Raw genomic sequence first — 24,656 nt, forward strand, 5'->3', positions numbered from 1 at the left:
GACAGAATTCTTTTACACACCTCCTCTTTACAGTGAACATGATGCCATGCTTTCTCAGTAGAGGCTGTTGGAAAGATGTCTCTTGCTGTTTCCAGCTGCTGCATGGTGAGTAGGTGGAGTGAGTGTGAGGACACCTAGTGGAGCTCTGCTTTAGCCACATGGCCAGAATGTGTAGTCACTAGATGACCTTGTAGCCTCAACCCAGCCTGGCAATAAGCTTCCCATAACACTCCCATCTTCAATGTAGAGGCTGTTTTTTTCACAGGTTTCCTGCCCAGATCAGTGCCCTCATCCCCAGTGCATTCTCTGTGCAGTACCACATGTAGATTACTGGGAGCCTAGAAGGTTTCACTGAGCCATTACTTCCTCTTCCAGCCCTTGTGGTTTGCCTGCTCCAGGGCTCCCATCCCTTGCACACACCCACTTCTCTGGTTGCTGATTAACTACCCTCAGGCCACATTCTGGAAGGAAGCCTCCTGCTCTCCCAGTGACCCCAATCAGTACTGGCTAGAGTAAACCAGTGAACTTTTTTTGTTATCCAGTGGGCTGAACTGTAACTTCTTTAATGAGGTCTGAACCTCTGGGAGGAGAACCCCTTCCAACTTTGTTTTTCCTTGGCTACTCTTCCTCAGCATTAGAGTACTACGAAGTTGCCTTATACTTGCTCCTATACATTTGTTTATCAGAATTTAATCATTCTTTATTTTATGTGTCTTCTGTTTAACCCACTGTGTGATTGGGTCTGCACTATTGCAGCATATTCTGTTTGTAAGTCAGAATATAGTAAGTAGATCTGAATGTGAGATCTGGGATTTGTAGCTCACAGTCTGTTGATGGGATCAGGAAAGATTTACTGAGAGAGGAATTTAAGCTGAATTTTGTAGGATGTATTGATAAGGATTTCCTTTGTATTTGCCATTAGGGAGCTTGTATTTTTAAGACGGTTGCCTCAGATCTCTGTTTCAAGGGTAAAAACATCTACAGACTGAATTGTACTATTTTCCCAAACACCTGTTCTTTACTCTAACTGACAAGCTCCCCAGGTTTTATTGCTGGTCTCGGTGAAATTGCTAAAGAAGGTGTTAGAGATAATCAGATACCTGGGCTTGAGTGGGTAACCTCCGCACCCCTCCCCCATAGAAGTTTTTTAAATGACATCATCTCATTGGAACTACTTAACTAAATGTTTAAAAGAAAGGCTTTGATGGACTGTTTAGTATGGTTAGAAATGGACACCAACAGCCATATGTACCAATTAATTTCCTCTCCAAATGTTTTTATACTGTTAGGTAGATGTGGTCTATGTTTTGGAAAGATCCTTTCCTTTGAAGTAGTCATTACACTGTTTTATTTCATGTATGAATGCCAAGTACACATTATTTTTCATTTCCCTTTTTGCTTGCCAAAGCCTTTTAATTTTCCTTCATCTCTTCACAAATATCTAATAAATAATTATGACTTGCAGTGCTTTTCAAAGCATGGCCCCTGTGCCTGCAGAATCAGCATCATTTGGGGACTTATTAGAAAAACAAATTCTTGAGCCCCACCTTGAATCAGAATCTCTGGGACGTGGGGCCCTGTGCGTATGATTTTAAACTAGCTCTCCAGGCAATTCTTGTGCACACTGAAGTTTGAGAAGCACCAATTAAAATTTTACTGATTGCATTTCTCTTGAAACACATTCTAGAATTTAAAAAGGATCTGGAATCTTAAGAGACATTTGATGAATCCAAATCAGGTGTGTGTCTCCAACATCTCTGATAGATTGGCATATAACTTCTGCTTGAAATTTTTTACTGATAGGTACTTTCCACCACATATGGTAACAACATTTTGGAACAATTTTAATTATTGGAAATTTCTCTTTTATGCATTTAACCCATACTGACTTAATTGTATCTTTTTTTCATTGTTCCTAATGTTCCCCTTGAGGAACATGAGGTGAATCTGGTTTCCTTTACACAACCCAGATGTTTAGATATTTGAGACAACTGTCCTGCCCTCTCCTAAGGATTTTCTTCTCAAGAGAAAACGTCTTTGGCCCTGTACTTTCCTCACTTAATAATGTCTTTTGGATCCTTCTCTCTTAGAATGATTTATATATTGATGTGTTTAAAATGTCACCTCCAGAATCAAATATAGAGTGCTCTATGAAGTTTGTCCAATGAAGGCTGCTACAAGACTGTTCTATATGCTGTAGAAAGTAAACCAAATACTCTCTTGGGCTTTACAAAATTGAACACCAAGCCTGGTTTTGTTACTTTGGATATGGGCAGATCACTCAGTTTCTGTGGATTTAGTTTTTATTTAACCGTATAAATTGGGATTACTATGTGGCATTTTAACCTGAGGAAATGCTAATGTGTAGAGAGTAGGCATGGCTAGTAAAGCTATTGAAAAGAATTGAAATGGAATTGTCAAAAGGCAGGAAGGGAACCAGTAGAAAGTGCTGACACAAATATCTGATTCTGTCTTTTGACAGGTGTATCCTATTAGCTCAGCTTGACCAAGTCACAGGAACTTGGGCTTGGCTCCAAGGCAGGATGTTTCTTACACGAGGGACCAGAGTTCTCTTTAGGGAGTCAGTAGGTAATTAGAGGATGCAGTGTTCCAATGGTGTGCAAGGTATAAAAATTAATAAACAGAAACATCAATTAAAATAGAATCAGGAGGCCAGAGGGGAACTTTTCACAGCCTATAAGGATAGTGGAAATCAACAGAAAGGAAAACGAGTTCGTGTTCTTGCTTGGCAAGAGCTCAGCCAATGAGAGACTATCACAACTCAGTCAATGAAAAGCCACTATACTTTGAACTCTCAATTACTCCAGTAGATTTTTTGTTTATTATGCCCCTCCCACCTTCCTTTTCCCGTCTTTAAAGGAGTTATCTTCTCCTTGTAGTGGGGTGACTTGTACATCGCTCACCATGGTTGCTAACCCCAAATTACAACCCTGTTAATACCAAATAAATCCATTTTTGCTGGAGAAATACCTGGTAGTCTTTTTATTTTAGGTCAACATTTTGGTGGCCACATGGGGATCCAGAGAAGACCCTTGATGACTTCGAGGCTGGTAAGCAAGCAGGTGTTGTACTTACACTGAGCTCATTTTTGCTCACCGTTTTTCTTGGCAGACCCTGTGGTTTGAGAGTAAGCCTTTCTCCTGGCCCCAGCCTCTGCCCTCTTTGTGTTTTGAAGCTCTCCAGAACTTATTTAGGATCTGTCTTGAAGCTTTGTCCTTTCTGAGTAAGGACTTATTCTGTATATGAGTACTCATTTCACACTTTGGCTTGATTTTTTTTGAATCAAGTGGTTCCAACTGAAACTGTATTAGCCTTCAGTCCCGCTCATTTTGAAATGGGGTCTTTTCCTTCTGGACCTGGCTAACCTTCAGCCTATTTCTTTTGGACATGGATTGTTTCATTGGAACTGTGCCAGTTTAGCCTTTAGCCTAATTCCTTTTGCAATGGGGGCTGTTCTGTTGGAACTATGCTTGGTAAGCCTTTGGCCCAACTCTCTTGGAATTAGTATGTTTCATTAGAGCTGTGCTGTGCAGCCTTTGGCCTGGCTTTTTTTTGGGACTAGACTGTTCCCTGTGGACTGGCTGGTATAGGTCTGTAGTCTGTCTGAACTGTTTGAACTGTCTGAACTGTTTAGACTGTTTGAAAACTGTTCTTTTACTCTAGAGAAAAACATCTGAGAAATGGGAGCCCATTTATCTAAATATTTTGAAGGTGCCCTCCCCTACAGGGACCCTGGCCAATTTTGTGTTTAAAAACCACAGCCCTTCCTCATGTGCATTTCTAACTAAATGGACTGACCTAACCAAAGGCAATTTAGAACATCAATGGCCATTATGGGAACTTTTGAAACCTCCAAACTTACTTTTTTAAAAACCAAATTGGACACCATAACTCTAAAATTTCCGAAGCTGAAAATAATGGCTATTTTTGTTGGTATTTTGAGCTTCCAAATATTTTTAGGAGCCTAAAATTGCCTCTCTGCAAAGTAGGATTTGAAGATGAACTGAGGCAAACAAATGATAAAGAATGTAAGATGGCTTTTGACGCCTCATGCCCCTTTTCTCAGGCCCTGCCTCTGGTGCTATCTTCCTCTTCCCTTCTATACCACCTACGTCTCCTCTCTGCCTTCGGTTCCCCCATACTAATTCTCATGTTGAGCCTCCCCTTTTCTCTGTAACACTCCCCACTCCCTTTCCCTTTGAACCTATCAGAACCTACCCCTATAAAATTAAGCCTTTTGAGGATCCAGAGGCTAAATCCTCAATTTCTTGTATTCACTGGACTAAATCTGAACTGCAAGCCATAGCCAAAGGTTTTCTCAAAATAATTGAAGAGCCTCACAGATTTGCTGAGGAATTTAATATATTCATTCAAACTCATCAACCTGATTTCTCTGACTTATTTCATATACTTGTTAATGAAGGCCAGGACCAGCATTGCATAAAACCCTCTAATTGGAAAAATGTTGCAAGGTCTATAGAACTGCAACCAAGAGGCCAGCCTGCTAACTTCTTATTACGGTCAGGCTAAGCCAATCACTAGGCAACTTCATTGGGCGTTTCCTAGACTTCTTCAGAACCTGTTGATTAGATCAGGCTTGCACACAAAAATCTGATGAAACTGCTTATAATTATTACAGTGGACTCCAGGTTATTTTTAAAGAAAACTCTGATCTTCCTTCAGACATTGATTCCACCTGGATACCTTTTAACTCTGTTTATTAGTGGACTGTATCAGGACCAGAATGCAAATGGAAAACTATGTTCACTCCAGATTTAGTTAATCTGGCTAACAAGCTTTCTCACTATCTGGTTGAGTTCCCTAAAAGGAAGACCACTAATATTCTTCAACTCCAGCAAATGAAGGCCCCTAAACCGAAAAAAAAAAAAAAAAGCAAAAAAGCTCTCCAAGTTTCTGCTATTATTACAAAGAGTTGGGACATTGGAAAAGAGATTGTTATAAATTTAAGCACTTCAAGCACCTTCAGTCCTTGAACCAGCCTTTCCAGTGCCCTTACCAATTCTCAATGACAGGGCCTCAATGAACTATAAGGGCTCTTCCCAGTCCTCTCTTTTAATTGGCTGGGAGAAACATTTCTCCAGTTTGGGGATGAACCTCTTCCAGTCCTAACTGACATTGTAGCCACACTCTTGCTGCTCCATCCCACTACTCTAAAGCGGTTCCTGCCTCAGAGTACTCGAACAGTTTGAATAGTTGGGATCTCTAATGAGCCTCAAAAACTTCCTGTCTCTGAACCTATCCCCTCTTGTTTAGCCCTTTGAGAGATATACACCCTTTTCTCCTTAGTTCTGCCACCCTATCTGTTATGCTGAGACTTCTTAGAAAAGTATCACACCAGAATTTCTTTCTCCCTGAAGGAGGAAATAATTCTCGAGATTGACAGTAGTCATCAAAGAAGCCAACTAAGGGAATTAAATGACCCTTTGACATCTTTTATTTGCTTCATCTCTGACAGTACTAGAGTTGATTTTGGAAACACTGATCATTTGCCCCCTTTGAATCAGCTATAACCCGCCTTATGGGCAAAATCTCCAACTGATATTGGCAAAATTCACAGCACACCTCTTACCAAGATTCAGATATATTCCTCAGAACTTCTCCCCAGAATTAATCAATATTCTACAAGAAACCCTTCAAGATAAAAAGCCCATAATAGAAAATTGCAAGCCTCAAGGTCTCACCTCTTGTACTACTCCCAAGTACATTATCCCTCGTCCTACCTGTAAGACTTCTATTTTACTGCTGAGAAAACCTAAAGGAAAGGGGTGGAGATTTGTTCAGAACCTCTGAGCAATAAACAACATTGTTATCCCTCCACACCCTACTGTTTCTAACCCTCACATCCTTACTAACATCCACTTCCACCAGAAGCAAATTCTTTACTGTGACTGATTTATACAGTGCATTCTTTAGTATTCTAGTTGATAAAGTTAGCCAATACATCTTTGTGCTCACTTGGGGAAAAAAATTTTTTTTACCTGGATAGTAATGCCTCGAGGTTTTTTTACTGAGTCCTCTTATTCCTCAGAAATCCTGAATGCTGACCTGAATGATATAAAGTTCCCTAGGGTTTCTACTTCATTTGCCCAAACCAAGATGTGATATTTAGGGCATCTGATATCAGAAGAAGAGCTACTCTAGATTGAGATAAGCTTCACGGTTTCCCAAAACCCCAAACTAAACACCAACTGCAAGATTTTCTTGGACTATTTGGTTATTGCTAAAATTGGATTCCAAATTTCTCTCTTATGGACAAATCTTTATATGTTTTATTAAAGAACAACATCACTGACCCAATTTATGGGAAGAACTGGACAACATAGCCTTTAAGAACTTAAAGGAGAGTTTGACAGACTTACCTGTCCTGGGATATCCCAATTATCAGATTGTCTTTTTCCTTTTTGTAAAGAAAATGAAAGGAATACCCTTGGGTTACTTACTCAAAGACACAGGGACCACCATTGGTGTGTGTGTGTGTGTGTGTATAAATAAAATAGGGTATTATAGCCAGCAACCGGACACTGTGGCATGGGGACAACCCCCTTGCCTTAGAGCCGTTACTGCCACTACTTTTGTGGTTAAGGCTGCTGAGGAAATCATTATGAGATCCCTTTAGTCATTTTTGTACTTCATGCGGTAGAAGCCCTCCTGAATTCTCATCACACGCAACAGTTCTTTGTCAGTCACTTTACCTCCTATGAAGTCTTTTTGTTAACTGCTCCTCACATAACTCTACATTGTAGTAACTTGAACCCTGATACTCTTTTTCTCTGTCTCTGACCAAGTCTGTCACGACTGCTTGATGCTAACTGATGACCTCTTGACTCCTTGTGATCATCTGCGAGAAATTCTTTTGGGTAATGCTGACTTGTCATGCTTCCCTGATGGTCGTTATTTCAAGGGTGGCAGTATCATGCTGGGTGTACTCTTGCAACTTCTTTCAGTATTGTTGAGGCACGGTTTAACCTGTGGTTACTTAGGCGTAACTGGCTGAGTCATACACTCTTACACAGGCTTGTACTTTAGCCAAGGGCAAAGATGCCAACATTTATACTGATAGTAGATACGCTTTTGGAATAGTTTATGGGTTTGGAATGTTGTGGAAGCAATGTGGCTTCCTTACTTTCAGCGAAAATAAAATGTCAGAAGGCCCTTATGTTCAGGAATTATCAGATGCAATACTTTTACCTGCCACTTTAGCTATTATTAAGATTCTGGGGCATTCTAAACTTGACTCTGGAAGCTAAGGGAAATTACCTTGCTGACATTTCCACGAGGAATACTGTCCATAAAGGAGTCAAACCTCAAAGTGGTATTACCCCAGGTGATAAATTAGAAAAACTGTCTAGAGAAACCCAACATTTGGCCTCAGAAAGGGAAAAATAAGATTGGAAATTCAACAATTGTGTTTAATAAAAAGAGAAAGACCTGGTCTTCTCATTTTTTAATTGGGTTGTTTGTTTGTGTTTTTTTTTGATGTTAAGTTGTATGAGCTTTTTATATATTTTGCATATTAACCCTTTATCAGTCATATCATTCGCAAATATTTTCTCCCATTCAGTAGGTTGTCTTTTAATTTTATTGATGATTTCCTTTGCTATGCAAAAGATTTTAAGTTTAATTAGGTCACGTTTGTTTATTTTTGCTTTTATTTTCCTTGTTTTAGGAGACAGACCCCCCAAAATATTGCTATGATTTCTCCATGACAAGGAGTGTTCTATCTATGTTTTCCTCAAGAAATTTTATAGTATTCAGTCTTGGATTTATGTCTTTAATACATTTTGAGTTTACTTTTGCGTATGGTGTTAGAGAATATTCTGATTTCATTTTTTTATATGTAGTTGTCCAGTTTTCCCAGCACCACTTAAGAAACTATGTGTTATAGTTTATCCTCTAGGGGGTAAACTTTAATACCAGCTTGCAAATTCAGTTGTATTATTACCCAGAAGCTCTAAAATTTATGTTTGAGGATTTAAAAGAATAAAATTATTAGGAGATTAAGTACCTTTCTCACACAATATTGAGTCTGTTACATTTTTACCCCTATTTCAAAACCTGAGTCTTAAGAAAATAAAAAGACAAGCCACAGATTGGGGGGACATATTTTCAAATAATACATCTGGTAAAGTATTTGTATCTGGACTATATAAAGAATGCATATAACTCAGTAATCAGAAGACAAATCACCCAGTTTAAAAATGGCCAAAAGATATGAATAGGCAGTTCACAAAATTTATATATAAATGTCTGATAAGCTCGTGAAGAGATGTTCAACATCATCAGTAATTAGGAAAATGCACCACAAAATCACAATGAGACATTACTATATACCCACTAAAATAGCTATAATAAAAAAGACTGACAATATCAAGTTTTTTTGAGAATGAGTAAAAATTGGATCCCATATATATTGCTGGTGAGAATGCAAAAATAGTGCAGCTACTTTGGAAACAGTTTGGTGGTTCTTCAAAAAGTTAAACATAGAATTACCATATGATTCAGTAATTGGAGAATTGGAAACTTGTTTTCACACAAAAATTTGCACATGAATGTTCATTGCAGCATTATTTATAATAGCCAAAAAAGCAGAAACAATGCAGAAGTCCATCAAGTGATGAATAGATGAAATGTGCTGTATCTGTCTATACAATAGAGTATTATTCAGTAATAAAAAGGAATAGCTATTGATACATGCTACACTATGGATGAAACTTAAAGCATTAAGTGAGAGAAACCAAATACAGACGACTACAAATTGTATCCTTTTACTTATAAGAAATCTTGAGAAAAGATTAATGTACAGAGATGAAAAATAAATCAGTTATTCCCTGGGGCTGAGAGTAGGAATGGGAGTGACTGCAAGTAGGCCCCAGGGAATTTTTTGGGGGTGGTGGAAATGTTTTTAAATTAGACTGTGTTGGTTGTTGCACAACTCTACAAATTTATAATACTTAACAATAATAAAACACTAAAAATCATTGCATACTTACAATGGGCAAATTTTATAATATGTACATTGTAATTAAATTAAGCTGTTTTAAAAAGCTTGAAGATCACAAATTCACTTATATATTTCCATTAATAAATGAAAGTACTGAATAAGTATTCAGAGGATTTAACCTTTCAGATTTCATCTTCTTTCAGTCTTTAATGAGGAAAGTGGGTCTAGCTCAATAAGTATACTCAATACTTAGTAAGTATACTTGTCTAAAGAAAAAAATATTTACCACTCTGCAGTTTCAGAAACTAGCTTACTGAATTAAAGTGTTTATGAGTTAGGTTGTAATCCAATGGCTGCTTATGCAGAAGTCAAAATATCAATAAGAAAACTAAGAGATACTGCCTATGACATGATTAAATAAAAACACATGAAACACACACACACACACACACACACAAGTAAGGAATTTATTTTCAATGATAACTTTGGGTTTCTTTACCTAATCTTATTCTGTATACTCCTGAGGGAGGCAGTGAATGAAGATTTACCACACGACGGCAAAAAGATAATCAAAGCCTATTATAAGCCATTTGGGAGAGATTACTATTTATCTTTTCATAGTGTTTTCAAGTGTGGCACGTTATAATTTCTTTTTGGCATTTCTTGCATTGTTTGTTCTGATAATCAGAAAGACATTCTTCATGCCATTTGAATTAAAACCTCCCTTCCTATAACTTACCTTGGGACAAAAATAGGGAAGAGTTTTGACTCTGTCCTGAAAATGTGCTGTTACTGAACTGATAGCCATAATTACTAAGTTTCTACTGACTCCTAGGCTGTGTAATGAAAGGCCCTGAGATGAGTTTGAAGGAGAAAGTTGGAGTGGCTTCAATTCTTCCTCACAAGAAAATATGAATTTTTTTTTTCCCTCATGAGAGATGGTGCCCAGAATAGAAGAGCTAGAAGCAGGAGGCAGTTGCAGAAATACTCACAGGGCTTTTTAGGAACAAGAATTTCAGTTTTATTTTTTAGATATTTATTTCTCCAGGGTAAATTCCCTCTACATTCCCGAAAAGTTGACGAAGTCAGCTCTTCTTAAAAGCATGTGTGAATATATGTGCATAAATGTTGTTTATGGATGATTGAAGGGATGAGACAGAAAAAAGCAAGAAAAGAAGCCAAGGTCCTGTGTGAACGCATTTGGACTGACAAGAGTTAGTAAATGTAAAATGGATTCAGTAGAAACAGAACCAAAAATGATCATGGAACCATAAGCTTCCTGAAAATTCTTAGAGATTTGGGGGAGAGTAAAACTCCTCGTATATGGGTTTAAAAGAAAGTGTCAAAATATTTGTTTGTATTAACACATAGTATTTCTTTTGTTTTCAGAGGTCACTGAAGAGATGTATGGTGAGACATATTGTGAAATGCTTGGATATACTACTTCCTTTGGCTGTTTGAGTACTATACATCTGACATACACAAAAAACTATTAGAGAAGAGAATTGGCATGTGTGTAGGTGTTTAAATCTGTCCTATACTAATATTATCTTTAATCCTGTAACAATAATATTTGATGAATAAGGTCAGACCTAGTTTATGCTTTTAGGATGTCTACAGTATAATTTATAAATGATATACTCTTCTATGTATCCCCAAGCCTGCTCTCCAGTGCTACTCTACTCTCCCCAACTCTGTTTACTGATTTCCCTGGTAAGAAATTCTGGATTTCTACATAATGTACTCGTACTGCTGTTTCTCAATTTGTCATTTGGGACTTAGTTTTCTTAGAGTTCAGTTCGGAAAACTGCAACCATTCTAGGCATTTAGAGTAGGGAATTAGGTGATTATCAAATTGTTAGTGGAGGGGCAGGCAACAATTCAGTGGGAGGCAAAGGCCACACAGGACCGTTGGATTCAGTGGCATACCTTGCAAAGTGTGTGGCAAACTCATCAAGTCCAGACTAGACATTATAGTGTGAAGTCTGCCCACTGCAAACACTCTTATCTGTTCACCTTGTTTACCCACAGCCACAGTACAAAGAAATGGACTTTCCCTCACTTCTGTCTTCCAAATCTCAAGTGAGTACATCTTACGACACAACTTAAATTTTATGCAGAACTGTAGCGTCAAGACGATTTGGGAAATATGGCCAATTTTAGCTTCCCAGCCTCAGTGATTAAGGGAATATCTTGAAAGGGTGAGAATGTGTATTGAAAACCAAACAATCATACCTAGCACATGACCAATGTTCCACCATCTCTTTCCCTTCTACTACATCCCTCCATGTAGTAACATGATAAATTTGGGCTAAATCAACACTGTTTACATTATTATGACTGTGCAAATGTTATGCACTATTAAGCCATGTTATGTGTGGCATCACATCTCTTTCTCATATAATACTTTTCCTTGCAGTCAATAATTCTGTTATTTATTCATTTGCCTGATTTACTTGCTAGTTTTTTCCAAATACTACATTTCTGTCACATGCCTGTCAACAAAATTTTATGTATATTTAGATGCAGCATGAATTGGGGAAGAGGGGTAAATATGAGGGAGCTAGCTTGTATGTTTGGCTGCTGTTCTAAGTAGGGTAGAAAAACATAGTGTAGAGAGTAGGGTAGAAAAAAGTCTCAGCCTTTAGTGTTCACATTTTCACTTAATCCTCTCCTCTGTTTTCACCCTGCCATGCCCCACACTGTGCTTTAGTTTATGAGAGTCCAGTGCTTCTCTGAGTCAATTTCTGGTCCTCAATGCGTGAGGTGAGACGGGGATTTAAACTTTCAACCGCTTAGTGTACAAACATACAGACCTTCAACTAGGCCCTGGTTTTAGCTGATTCCATCCACCCCAACCCTGCCTTTTCCCATGAGAATTCAGATATCTTAGCCCTGAGCCTTTAGCCAACAAAATTGGCCAGTTTACAGGTATACCTCTCTACAGACACTTAGATCACACTGCTAAATTATTTATCCCTTCTCCATTTGTTGAAATGTTTCTCATCTACTGTTGTCCATTCTTGTCTTTCTTATAGTTTATCTTCTTTTAATTCTTCTCTTTTTCTTCTTTTTTTTTGTGAGGTTCATGAGAAGAGAAGACATTTAAAAAAATTATCAATTAACTATGCTTAACTGGAGATCTATGCCTTCCTGCCCCCACCCAAAACCAACTCATATTTTCTCAGTAAAGCTTATTTGATTTTTGTTAGATAATTATGAAATCTTAGAAATGTTTAACCCATTTTTACATATAGAGAAATTAAGGCTCAGAAAGTTTAAATAATGCATTTAAGATTAAATAGGTAGAAAGTGGCAAAGCTAAGACTGAAAATTTGGCATCATGAATTTCTAGCGTAGCCCTAGCACCTGGAAGCCTAACAGCATTGTAGATATATTACTGTAAATATGGGTTAAATGAATAAATGATTTCAATAGATTCTCATCCAAACTTTCAGTTAACTATCCTATCAGGCATGCTGGTAATATTCTGTATCTTGATCTGGGCTCTTATTTTATTGTGTGCCCAGTTATGAAAATTCTACTTTCTGTATGAATCTTATCTGATGAAAGGGTAGAACCTGGAAAATCAGGAAGGATAAGGACTTGCATATGGCAATAAGGAAGATATGGAGTGAATGACCCTTCAAAGTATGTTGTGGGGAAGTCTGGCCTGCAGTTAGATCATAGTATCCAGAGGTACTGCTGCAGAAAGACAGTCCAGCCCAGAGGTATGAGTTGCATCAGAGAGTTTGAAGATGTAACAAATGTTGTCAGGCAGGTGTACTGAGGGAAAGGAATATAAAAAGCTAAAACTAAAGCAGATAAAAAGCAATTGTAGATTTTTAGTAGCTATTAGGGCCTACAACCTGAAAGGGAAGCTAGGAACCAAGACTAAAGCATTGGCAGGTTTTCAAGAATAAATTCATGATTCATTTCTTAAACCATCTCCAGTTTTCTCATATCCCTATAAAACCATGATGATAAAACTAACTTGAGTGCTCCAGAAGTGTGACTAATGTTTTAGTCAGTACACTACAGTTTATAAAAGAAATGAGATGAGAGTACAAAAACAAATGTGATGCATTATGTGAAAAGACTGTTAAGAAAAAGTACTGTGCCTATTTTGTATATTTTAATTTTAAACAATTTTAATTTTTAAAATATAAATCACTCATGATTCCACCACTTTTTTGAATATATAATATTTTTATGACAAAGTTACCAACAGTGTCCAGTTGGACTGCAAACATTAGCTTCCATTATTGTTTAAATATTTTATGGATATATGATAAACATGCAGAAAAGTGATCATATTGTAAATGTAAAACTCAGTGGATTTTCACAAGCTGAACACTGCTGTGTCAGGAAACCCAGATCAAAGCAAAGAACATTACCAGTGTTGCAGAAGCTCTCCTTGTGTTCCAAAGGCACTAACCAATACCCTCACCACGCTCGCAAAGGTGACTACTATCCTTCCAAGCATTGTATATTAGTTTCATCAGTTTTTATATTTTTTATGTATAGAATCATACATTATACACTGTTTTTGTATTTGACTTCTTTCACTCATCATTGTTCATGAGATTCTTCTGTATCATTAGGTATAGTAGTAGACCATTCTCATTTTTGTACAGTATTCCATGTTGAGAATATATTACTCTTTATCCATTCTGCTGTTGATGGACTATCAACATATCAATTATTTAAAAGAGAGAATTTAATAAAGAATTGGCTGAGTAAGTATAGAAGAGCTGAAAAGACAGAAGGGAACATTAAGGTAATACAAAGATATTAATTGCAGGAAGCACCTGTAGGGTTCATGGACAAAGGGAAGAGGCTGAGACTATTAGAGCCTGGGTGTCTGAAGGAGTAATTCTGCAGAGCAGACAGCTAGACACTTGAAGAGAGGTTGCTGCTCAGTTGGTGCTGGTACCTCGGGACCTTGGAAGACGAGTTCTCTGAGGGCTGTTGTTGATGCTGATGTCTCCGAGTGAGATGAGGAGGCTGGTTCTGGGAGTGTGGGAAAAACTGGAACCTGCAACCAGTTGCTAACCCCAGAGTGAAGAATCATTACTGGGGTGAAGCTGACAGAAACAAGGAGCAAAACAGGAAGGAATCCAGTTCCTTTCCCCTCTTCCAGCTCCCCAGGATCTCTTTAGCAGCCCCTTTTGGCAGAACCTAATGTAGTTATCTGACAAAGTGGAAATGTGGTTCGCAGAATTCACGTTTCATCATAACAAAACAGAGTACAGACTGGTGGTTTCATAGCTGAGAAACAATAACTGGAAACCTGTAATTTCCAGGTTTTGTAAATCTGGCTTGTTACCAGTCATGATGCTGTGAACATTCTAGTTCTTGTGTTTTAGGAAACATGTATTTACATTTCAGTTGGGTTTATACCTGAGAGTGGGCTGCTGAGCCACAGACTATGCCTCTATTCAGTTTTAGTAGATACTGCTAAATGATGTCCAAAGCTATACAAACTCATACTTTCACCGGCAATATACAGCTCCTTCACATCTATGCTATCATTTTAGCTGTTCTGGAGGATATGTAGTGGCATCTCATTGTGACTTTATTTGCATTTCCCTGACAACCAGTGAAGTTCAGCACATTTTTATAAATTTATTGGCCACTTTGATATTCTCTTTTGTAAAATGTCTATTCAGATCTTTTATTCATTTTTCCATTGGGTTTTCTGATTTTTTTTATTGATATGCTAGAGTTCTTTATATGCTAGATTTTAGCCCTTTATTAGATACATACATTGTGGATATTTTCGCCTAATCCATAGACTGTCTTTTCACTCTCTTACTAATGCCTGCTGATTGAAAAAAGTTATTAATTTTATGGTAGTCCAGGTTTTCAAAAACTTTCTTTATAATGTACATATTTTGAGTTGTGTTTAAGGAATCTTTTGCTACTTCAAGGTTACAAAAGTCAAAAGTACAAATAACTTGACTTAAAAATGGACAAAGAACCTGAATAGATATTTTCCAGAAGAAGACACAGAAAGGTTGAACAGGTACATGAAAATGTGCTCAATATCATTAATCATGAGGAAATGCAAATTAAAACCACAGTGAGCTATCATCTCATTTCTGTTAGGATGTTTATTATCAAAAGGACAAGAGAAAAATGTTAGCAAGGGTGTGGAGAAAAGGGAACTTGTACACTGTTGGTAGGAATGTAAATTGGTACAGCTGTTATCAAAAATAGTATGGACGTTCCTCAAAATATTACAAATAGAACTTCTGTGTGATTCAGCACCCCAACTTCTGAGTATATACCCAAAGAAATTGAAATTAGTACAGTTGGCCCTCCATATTCTCAGGTTCCACATCTGTGGATTCAACCAACTGTGTGTAGAGAATATTTCGGTAAAAAATTCCAGAAAGTTTCAAAAAAGGAAAACTTGAGTTTACTGCGTGCTGCCAATACTATGTTTACATAGTATTTACAATTATTTACATAGCATTTACATTGTATTCGGTATTATAAATAATCTAGAGATGATTTAAAGTTTACAGGAGAATGTGCATAGGTTATATACAAATACTATACCATTTTATATATGGGACTTGAGCATCTGAGGATTTTGGTATCCACAGGGGGTCCTGGAACCAATCCCCCATGGATACCGAGGGATGACTGTATCTTGAAGAGATATCGGTATTCCTATATTCATTGCAGAGTTATTCACAATAGCCAAGACACTTATGTCCATCTTTGGATGAATGGATAAAGAAGATGTGATACACACACACACACACACACACACACACACAAACACACACAGTAGAATATTATTCAGCCACAAAGGAAGGAAATCCTGCCATTTGCAGCAATGTGGATGGACCTTGAGAGCATTATGCTAAATGAAATAAATCAGACAGAGAAAGACAAATACTGTATTATCTTACTTAACATGTAGAACCTAAAAAAGTTGAACTCATAGAACCGGAGAGTAGAATAGTTGTTGCTAGGGATTAGGGGGTGGGAGAAATGGGGAGATGTTGGTCAGATTTTCAATTATATGATGAATAGTTTCTGGAGATCAAATGTACAGCATGGTGGCTATAGTTAATAACACTGTATACTTGAAATTTGCTAAGAGAGTAGATCTTGTGTCTCACCACAGACACACACACATAAACAACGGCACCTGTATGAGTTAATGGATGTGTTAATTAGCTTGATGTGGCAATCAGTTCACAATGTATATGTATATTAAATCCTCACATTGTACACCTTTCACAAAATCATGTTGTATAACCTAAATATATACAATTTTTATTTGTCAATCATACCACAAAAAGCTGTGGGGGAAAAAAAGCTTACAAAGATATTCCTTCATGTTTTTCTCTAAGAACTTACTCCCCCTGTCTCCCACCACTTCACATCCAAATCTGCCATCCATCTGGAATTTATTTTGTGTATAGTGTAAAAAAATTTATTTTGTGTATTGTGTATAGACACTTTTTTTTTAATATGGAAAATTAAATGGACCCAGCACTATTTGTTGAAAGGAATATCCTTTTCCCCACTGCACTTCAGGGTCACTTTTGCCATGTGTATAGGCTTGTTTATGGGAGATACACACACACACACACACACACACACATATTTATTGAAGTATAATCAGTTTACAATGTTATGTCAATTTCTGGTGTACAGCCCAATACTTCAGTCATACAGGAACATACATATATTCATTTTCATATTCTTTTTGTTCATGGACTCTTTATCCTTGGTCACTGTATTAATTTTCTAGTGCTGTCATTGAAAACTATCATAAATTTAGTGGCTCAATACAACACCTGTTTTTAATTTCACAGCCCTGTGAGTCAGGAGACTGGATACAGTGTGGCTCTTCTGGGTCCTCTGCTTACAATCTAACAAGGCTGAAATCAAAGTGTTGGCAAGGCTGAGCTCTTCTCTGGAAGCTCTGGAGATGAACTTGCTTCTGAGGTCGTTCAAGTTTTTAGTGGAATTCAGTTCCTTGTGGTTTTAGGACTGAGTTCCTCAATCCTTGTTGGCTGTTGGCTGGGTGTTCAGTTTTTGCTTCTCAAGGCTATGCATTCCTTCTCATGCTTTCCAAATGGCTCTCCTCCAGCAACAGCAAGTCAATTCCTCTCATATTTGAATTTCTCCTACTTGCCCTTCTGCTGCATCTCTGACTGGATTGTCTGCCTTCCTCTTTTGCTTTTGAGGGCTCATGTGATTACATTTGGCCCACCTGGATAATCCAGGATAATATCTCTATTTTAAAGTCAGGTGATTAGTAACCATAATTATATCACAAAGTTTCTTCACAGCAATATCTTGATTAGGTTTGACTAAATAATGGTGAGTAGTGATTTTGAATTGGGGCTTGGCATCTTCAGAATTCTGCCTACCATAGTGGGTTTGTCTACATTTGCATCATTACCACAGTCTTAATTACCATAATTTTATATAGTTTTGGATCTATGGCAGTGTAAGTTGTTCAGCTCTGTTCTTCAAAATTATCTTGGCTAATATATACATAATGGGAGTATGAGAACAAGAGAAAATTGATAATGGGACAGAAGCAATATTCAAATAGATGATAGCCAGTATTTTCCAAAACTAATGAAAAGCATCAGAAATAGATATTGCCAAATTGCCCACAAAAATATTTGCCACAATTTACTGTTTCATTAACAGTGTATGAAAAGGCCTATTTCCTTCCATTATGACAAGACTGGGTGTTACTTAAAAAATAAATGCTAATCTGATAGGTAAAACATGCAGTTTCCTCACTTTGAGTTCTATTTTATTTGCTTATTTATTTTTAAAATGGAGATACAGGGGATTGAGCCTAGGACCTCGTGCATGCTAAGCATGGGCTCTACATTGAACTCTACCCACCCTCCTGAGTTCCATTTTAAAAATTATAATCCAGATTAAGCAATTTTTGTTTGATGTTAATATTAGTTTCTGTGAATGGTCTATTCATATCCTGTTGCCAGTGGTTTGGTTTTGTCTTTTTATTGCCATTCACAGTGTTTAAAACTTTATGATGTTAAATTTAGTCTACTTTATGGATTTTGTGTTTGGGGTCATGTTTGTAAAGGCCATTCCATTTTCAAGGTTAAAACATAATTCCTCATTTTTCCCTGATATTGTATGATTTATGTTCTGTGTTGTTTTGTTTTGTTTATATCTTTGATCTTAAACCTAAATTTATTTTGGGCTAAAGAGTGAAGTCACTTTTTGAGGAGTCATACAAAGGTATTAAAGTCTCCTGTACCCTGACTCCCACCCTGGTCTCTTCTGGAGTATTTTCAAAGAGTGAAGAGCTTGTAAATTGGAGAAGCCATAGCAAAGATGGGACCATGACAGAAGTGTTGGTCTCCTGAGGGTATGATATTCTGTATTTGCTATTTTTGTATAAGCAAGTGTGATAGTTGAAGCTCATTTACCTCTATTAGTACAGGCACACAAATCTTAGGAATTCTCCATCTGTAGACAAACCCCCTTGCTGGGCAGCATCATTAAGGAACACAGGAAGCTGGACAGCTTAGAAGAAACATTTGCAACCTAGTTACGCATTGGGTCAGGCACAAATTTTTTTCCTCTTAGCCTTTTCATTTTTTGTTCAAAGATAAAAGCTTTATTCAAATATGTTTTACTGAAAAGGAACCATATTTTAGAGATTGATCTGTAGACAGGTTTGTATGAAAATGCCACAGGGCTAACCATGTGAAAGAAATCTTCCTCTGAGCTTTCTGAGTTCAATATCACTACAGAATCAATTACATCTAATTCCATAAACTTGCTTTCTTAAAAATGTTCTCATAAGCATCCGTGGTAGAAGGATTAAACACAGACCTAGCTTATCCAAAGGGAAGGTAAGTGAGATGCTATGATAAATAACTAGCTTGTTGCTTATTGTTCAGAATGTCCTCATTTCTTTTTCTGCAGTTTTCTTCTTTTGTGAGGCCTTACTGTAGTATACTATCATCAAAGTTTTTATTGTGTGACCCTTCTGTACTTCATTTATTACTCAGGGCATGAGAGAGTATAAACAGAATCTCAGGTGTCTAGGGTGTTATAAAATCATAAAATCAAAAGGTATCCTTAAGGACAGCCAGTCCAATATCTTCTCTGATTTAGTAATCTCTCTACAACATCACTGAGTGTCTTCAAAGCTCTTCTCTCAGTAACAGTAAACTCACTGCCTTGTAAGGCAGTCTGCAGTATATCTGGGTAGTTTTCATTATAAAAATTTTATTTCTTATTTTGGTATAAATGGACGTAAATTCAGAGGAGAATAATTATGGCCGTGAAGGGACATGGAATCATATCATATAAGGAATGTCTACATGAGCCTGGGGAAGTTCCTTTTGTTGAAGAGTATACTCAGGGGACACAGACAGCTGTCTGAAAATATGTAAAGAACCATCCTATGTAAGGTGGATTAAATTCAATCTGTATGATCCTAATGATGATTTTGGCCTACTAAATAAACAGAGTTGGGTAAGGCTGGAATGGCTGCTTTGGGAGGTAGTAAGATCTTTAGCATGACAGGGATAAATAGGTTAGCAGACCACTTGATGGGATTATTGGAGATGACACCCACACATCGGGACAGTTCCAACAACAGATTATGTGAATCAATGAAATCTTATATCTGTCTCTGGCCTTAGGGAATTCTTTCTGACTACTGGTCCTAGCTTGGATGCTGTAATTGTTTTCTAGGGATGTCATAACAAAATACCACAAACTTGTTGGCTTAAGCAACAGAAATTTACTGTCTCACAGTTCTGGAGGCTAGAAGCCAGAAATCGAGGTGTTGGCAGAGTTGGTTCCCTCTGAGGGCTGTAAGGGAAGGATTTACTCTAGGATTCTCTCCTTGGCTTGTAGATGGCTATCTTTATGTTCACATGGGTGTCTTCCTATATGTGTGTCGGTCTCCAATTAAAAAAAAATAATCAGTCATACTGGTTTAGGGCCACTCTAATAACCTCATTTTAACTTTATTACCTCTGTATAGACCTTTTCTCCAAATAAGGCCACATTCTGATGTACTGGGGCTGAGACTTCATATGAAATTTTGGGAGACAAAACTTAACCAGTAACAGTTGCATAAAGGAAAGCTGGACCTAGGGGATAAACAGTCTGGTGGAGCTTGTGAATTCTAGAAATTGGCCAGGTTAGTCAATATTTTGCAAAATTTCTACTGTTGTACTTACTATTGCTGTGTAACATGTTACCCCCAAATTAGTAGCTTTAAATAGACATTTAATTATGCTCACAGATCCTGTGGGTCAGGAATTTGGACGAGGCATAGTTCAATTGCTTATCTTTGCTCATACTCTGGGGCCTGGGTTGAGAAGAGTTGGTGGCTATAGGTGGCTCAAGGGCTGGGGGCTGAAGTCATTTGGAGGTGTCTTCTCTCATTTGCCTGGTGGTTGATGTTATTTGTCAGTTGTGATGTCAACACTTCCACATGGCCTCTCTTTGTTGCCTGGACTTCCTCAAAGTATGGCAACCTCAGTGTAATCCCTTTTGTGTGGCATCAGGGGTCCCCAAATCAGTATCCCAGCAAATGAAGTGGGAGCTGTATCGCTTTTTCTGACCTAGCCTTGGGAGTCATGCAGTGTTGCTTCGGCCATACTCTGTTGGTTAAAAATGGGTCACATGCTCACCCAGATTCTGAGGAGGGGATAAGGGCACTATATATTTCTTGACATGAGAATTTCTAATACTTAAAAAAAAGAGCATATATCTATTTAAAGGAAATTTAAATTATAGGACATATTGTGGAAGACTTCCCAAGAGAAAAACAAGCTTCTTGTCTTGCTTTTGGAAAGAAACAGAAAACAGACTGCATTCAAGAAAAAAGGGGCCTGTATGAGGCTTACTCTGACTTATTAACGCCACTTCATCTAGTGGTCATGTGTGCCTTTGCACAACATAGAATATTTTGTGCTTTTAAAATTAATCCCATATTACTCAACATCCACTGGGCTTCCAGGAATTACCCACACCCCCCCAAAAAAACCCAATAAGTTTTAACAGAAAAGTATAAAATAAAGAGCAGCAAGTATAACCCAGTTTTGCTTTCTTCTGTGTTTATGACTTGTCCAAACAATTACATGAGCAAATTTATTTATTTCATAAAAAATGCTAACCCTAAGCAGGCCAGAGGTTTTAGATGGCCTTGATGTAGCCACCAGATGGCCTTTGCTTTCTGTGTAATTCCAGCTCTCTGCTGACTCCATAACTCTTGTTTCACATCTGCTTCAAAACATATTATAGATTGTGTAGGCATTTTATAGAACAAAGTTTGTAGTGTGTAAATTATTTTCTTTTCTCTCCTTTCAAACTTGCCTTGAGATTTACTCTTTCCTATCCTGGATGAAATACTTGGCAGGCCTAATATCTTTCTGGTTCCTTCAATCACAAGAAAGTCTCATTTTAGCAAATGAAAATTCCTGTCAAGTATAGCGTCAAAACTTAGGATTCTTATCTACTTTAGGGTTCTCCTGTCTCCCGTCTTAGGCCTGACCAGGAATGGGGGAAGCGTGCTCTGCCTCTTCATGATTTTGTAATTCTACTTCCTCTTCTACTCCCAGGTATGATCTCCCACTCCTCTGGAGAAGAATGATAAGAGGTAAGAAGAGTTTTATTTGAGTGATATAGTTGTATCTGGCAGCAAAGCGGGGCTGCATTGCCTTTTCTGACCGGGCTCCCAAAGTCCTGCAATGATATTTCTGCCATGTGCTGTTGGTTAAAAAAGAGTCACAAGGACACCCAGAATTAAGGGCAGGGGAGAGAGATAAGGATTATATCAAAGATTACAGACAATTGTTGGCTCTTATTTCTTGGGATGATTTTTTTCCTGGCAGAGCCTCCTGCTAGAGAACCTATGACTGCAGTTCTCTTTAACAAGTAATATTCCCATATGTGGCTGCCTCTGAGTCCCCCTTTAGCCTAAGCTTCCAGCAATACGTGTCTCCGCTGTGGGCCTTTGGCTTCTCCACGCTGACCTCTCACACCCTAGGCTGCCTTTCTGACCAAGGAGACACATCTGGGTCCTAGGAGACAAACCCTTTGTCCACTGTCATTGCAACTGTAGGTATTGACTAATGCAGCTCTCCCTGTTGTTTACAGTCAGACTAATAATAGTCACAGCCTCTTTAGACTTCCTGCAGCAGAGGCAGAGTCCAGTTTCAGGTCTCCCAAGCTTCAGAGGCTGTAGGCCAAGTTTTTTGAGAGGTTCACAGAAGCTCCTCTCACCTGGATTAAGGTGAAGGAAAGTACTTTCTCCTTCTCTCCCCCATCTCATCCCCTTGATAGTACCCAGAACAATTTCTAAAGGCATTCTCCTCTATAGGCTTTCTCAGCTTCTGTATTTACTGAAATGCAGGTGGGAGATTGAGCAATGTTGGGAGAATCAGTTTCACAGCCCTTTGGATGTATTGCTTTGGTGGTCTAGCTCCTCAATTTAGACATTGCCCTTGGACTTCAGGGCCACTGGTGAAACTCCAAGACAAAGAGTCCTATTTTATTATCTTGCTACCCTTTAGCCAAGATTGATAGAGCAGAAATGCCATTTTTTCCCATTGTGGTATTTAATAAATCCTGAAAATGATTGGTCAAACTTGCCCAAGTTTAGAAGAAGGATTTTCAGGAGTATTTCAAAGCCAGTGAAGGTTACATGGCATTGTGAGAGAAGTCTGTGAGAAGAAACTTGTGAGAGGAGCAGTGGGAGAGGTTTCGTGAGACCAATGTTCTTTGTAATCCAAAGCCTTGCCTGTCTCCTCTAATCTACTCTTTATAGTGTGGTGAAAGGATAATTCTAAAATGAAAACCCATTTGTGTAATTTCCCTTTAATGTTTCCCGTATCTCCTTTAAAAGATAAAGGCCAAGATCTTTAGTTTGACATAGGAGATTCTTTAGGATCTAGCCCTTGCCAATCTTGGAAGCCCTATCTCTCACCAGCACACTGGAGGAAAAGGAACCCTGGGTGTGGGGCAGGATGAGTAAATGGTCAGAACTTGCCCTTCTCCTTCCCAAATCACTCAGGCCAAATTTGGCAGGTGCCAGGAGGGAAAGGAACCAACACAGAATTGGACTGATACTGAAGTTTTAGATTTTGGTTTAGGCAAGGCTAGACACTAATAACTGGATGTGACCACCAACCTATGAAATCTGCTTACGGTGTTAAAATATAGGAGAGGGATTTTATAGAGCATGGTTAAAAGGAGAAAAACAAAAATTGTTTTGTGTTTGTACTCCATTAATTTTACATCATTTGATAAGTAATTTTTAAAATGTAGGCATCGTTTAGCAGGGACAGGCCTAAGGGGAGTGGTGTGTGGGAGTGTGGAGGGCGACAGACTGGAGTACAGGCTTATTTGTACAATTTTTCTGGGAATTTGAAATCACACGATTATCTAGCAATATGGCTTTTTGAGTAGACATTCCAGATTTTTTTTAAAAAAATTGAATTCAGAACAGTTATATGAGGTGAAGTCCATATGATAGAATTCTCCCTATTGCTCACTAAGCTCCACATATTGGCCTTTCTCAGTTTCTTAGTGTGGCCAGTTCTTTGTTGCCCCAGGGACTTTGTGTGTGTTCTGCTTAGAAGAACCTCTCGAACCTCCCCCAAATCTTCGCCTAGCTAACCTCTGTGAATCCTTTAGGTTTCAAACAACATACTCAGTTTTAGAGAGGTCTCCACTGATCCACTCAGCGTAATTGGGTGCCCCCTTGTTATGATCACATATGTTTTCTCTTTTTTTTCTTTCTGTCTTTTCTGCTCACTATAATTTGTAATTATATATTTATTTTTGTGTTTATTTGTCTCATGTCTGATTCCACCGCTAAATGATAAGCCTCGTGAGGGTGTATAATTGGTGAGACTCTTAATTGTTTTATTCATCACTATGTAAGGAACACCTAGCAAAATGCTTGAAACAGAGGATATTCAATAAATTATATATGTATTTGAATCAAGAATAAATCAAAGTGTTTGATTATGCTAAAATTTTCGCAATATTTCTGTGACCAGGCTACTAATAGTGAGAGAGAGAATGAATAATTTAGAAAATGGATATTTGGGCAACGTTAATTTAGGTGGTGTACAGCATAAATTAAAGAATAGAGGCACAGGCTTGAGGCAAGGGATTAAAAAAAAAATTCTCCAAGTAGCCTCAGTGAACAGGAGCTGGATGCTAATTGTGGAACAGACTTCATTTCTTCGCTCCTTAGTTCTGCATCTCTGAGAGGCCTTATAGGACACGTATGAGATGAACGAACAAAGTGATTATGGGGACAGAGACCTTTGACTTTTCTGGTTTTTTTTTTTTGAAGCAAATTGTGTCTGGTAGAAAACATGTAGAATTGAAATCAGGGGAGACAACTCTAGCCTTCATAATGATTTTGAATCAAATAACTATTGGCTAAGAGTGCTTTATAAATAATAGTATAGTAACATGCTATGGAATAAGAAGTGGTCTGTGAAAGGAAAAAATGGCCAAATTTTGAAATCAAGGGGTTTAATTTTTTTCAATATAGGGCATTTCTTTATCATTGTTACTAAATTCTATAATGGAAATAGAAGTATTTAGCATTCACACAATGATACACATCCTTGCTGTATGATCACACCTAAAAAGTGCCACATGGGCT

General features: G+C 37.8%; 1 long non-coding RNA gene across 1 annotated transcript in view; it reads left to right on the plus strand.

The window, feature by feature from the left end:
- The first annotated feature begins 11,011 nt into the window (after nt 1-11,011).
- LOC116285493 (uncharacterized) overlaps nt 11,012-24,656 on the plus strand; it is a 36,552-nt gene continuing 22,907 nt past the window's right edge. Inside the window, exons 1-2 of the long non-coding RNA XR_012059506.1 lie at nt 11,012-11,065; nt 21,592-21,629. This is a non-coding gene — a long non-coding RNA (uncharacterized lncRNA). The remainder of the gene's footprint in view (nt 11,066-21,591; nt 21,630-24,656) is intronic.

The sequence above is a fragment of the Vicugna pacos genome, chromosome 2 (genome assembly GCF_048564905.1).
Source record: "Vicugna pacos chromosome 2, VicPac4, whole genome shotgun sequence".
Lineage (NCBI taxonomy): Eukaryota > Metazoa > Chordata > Mammalia > Artiodactyla > Camelidae > Vicugna > Vicugna pacos.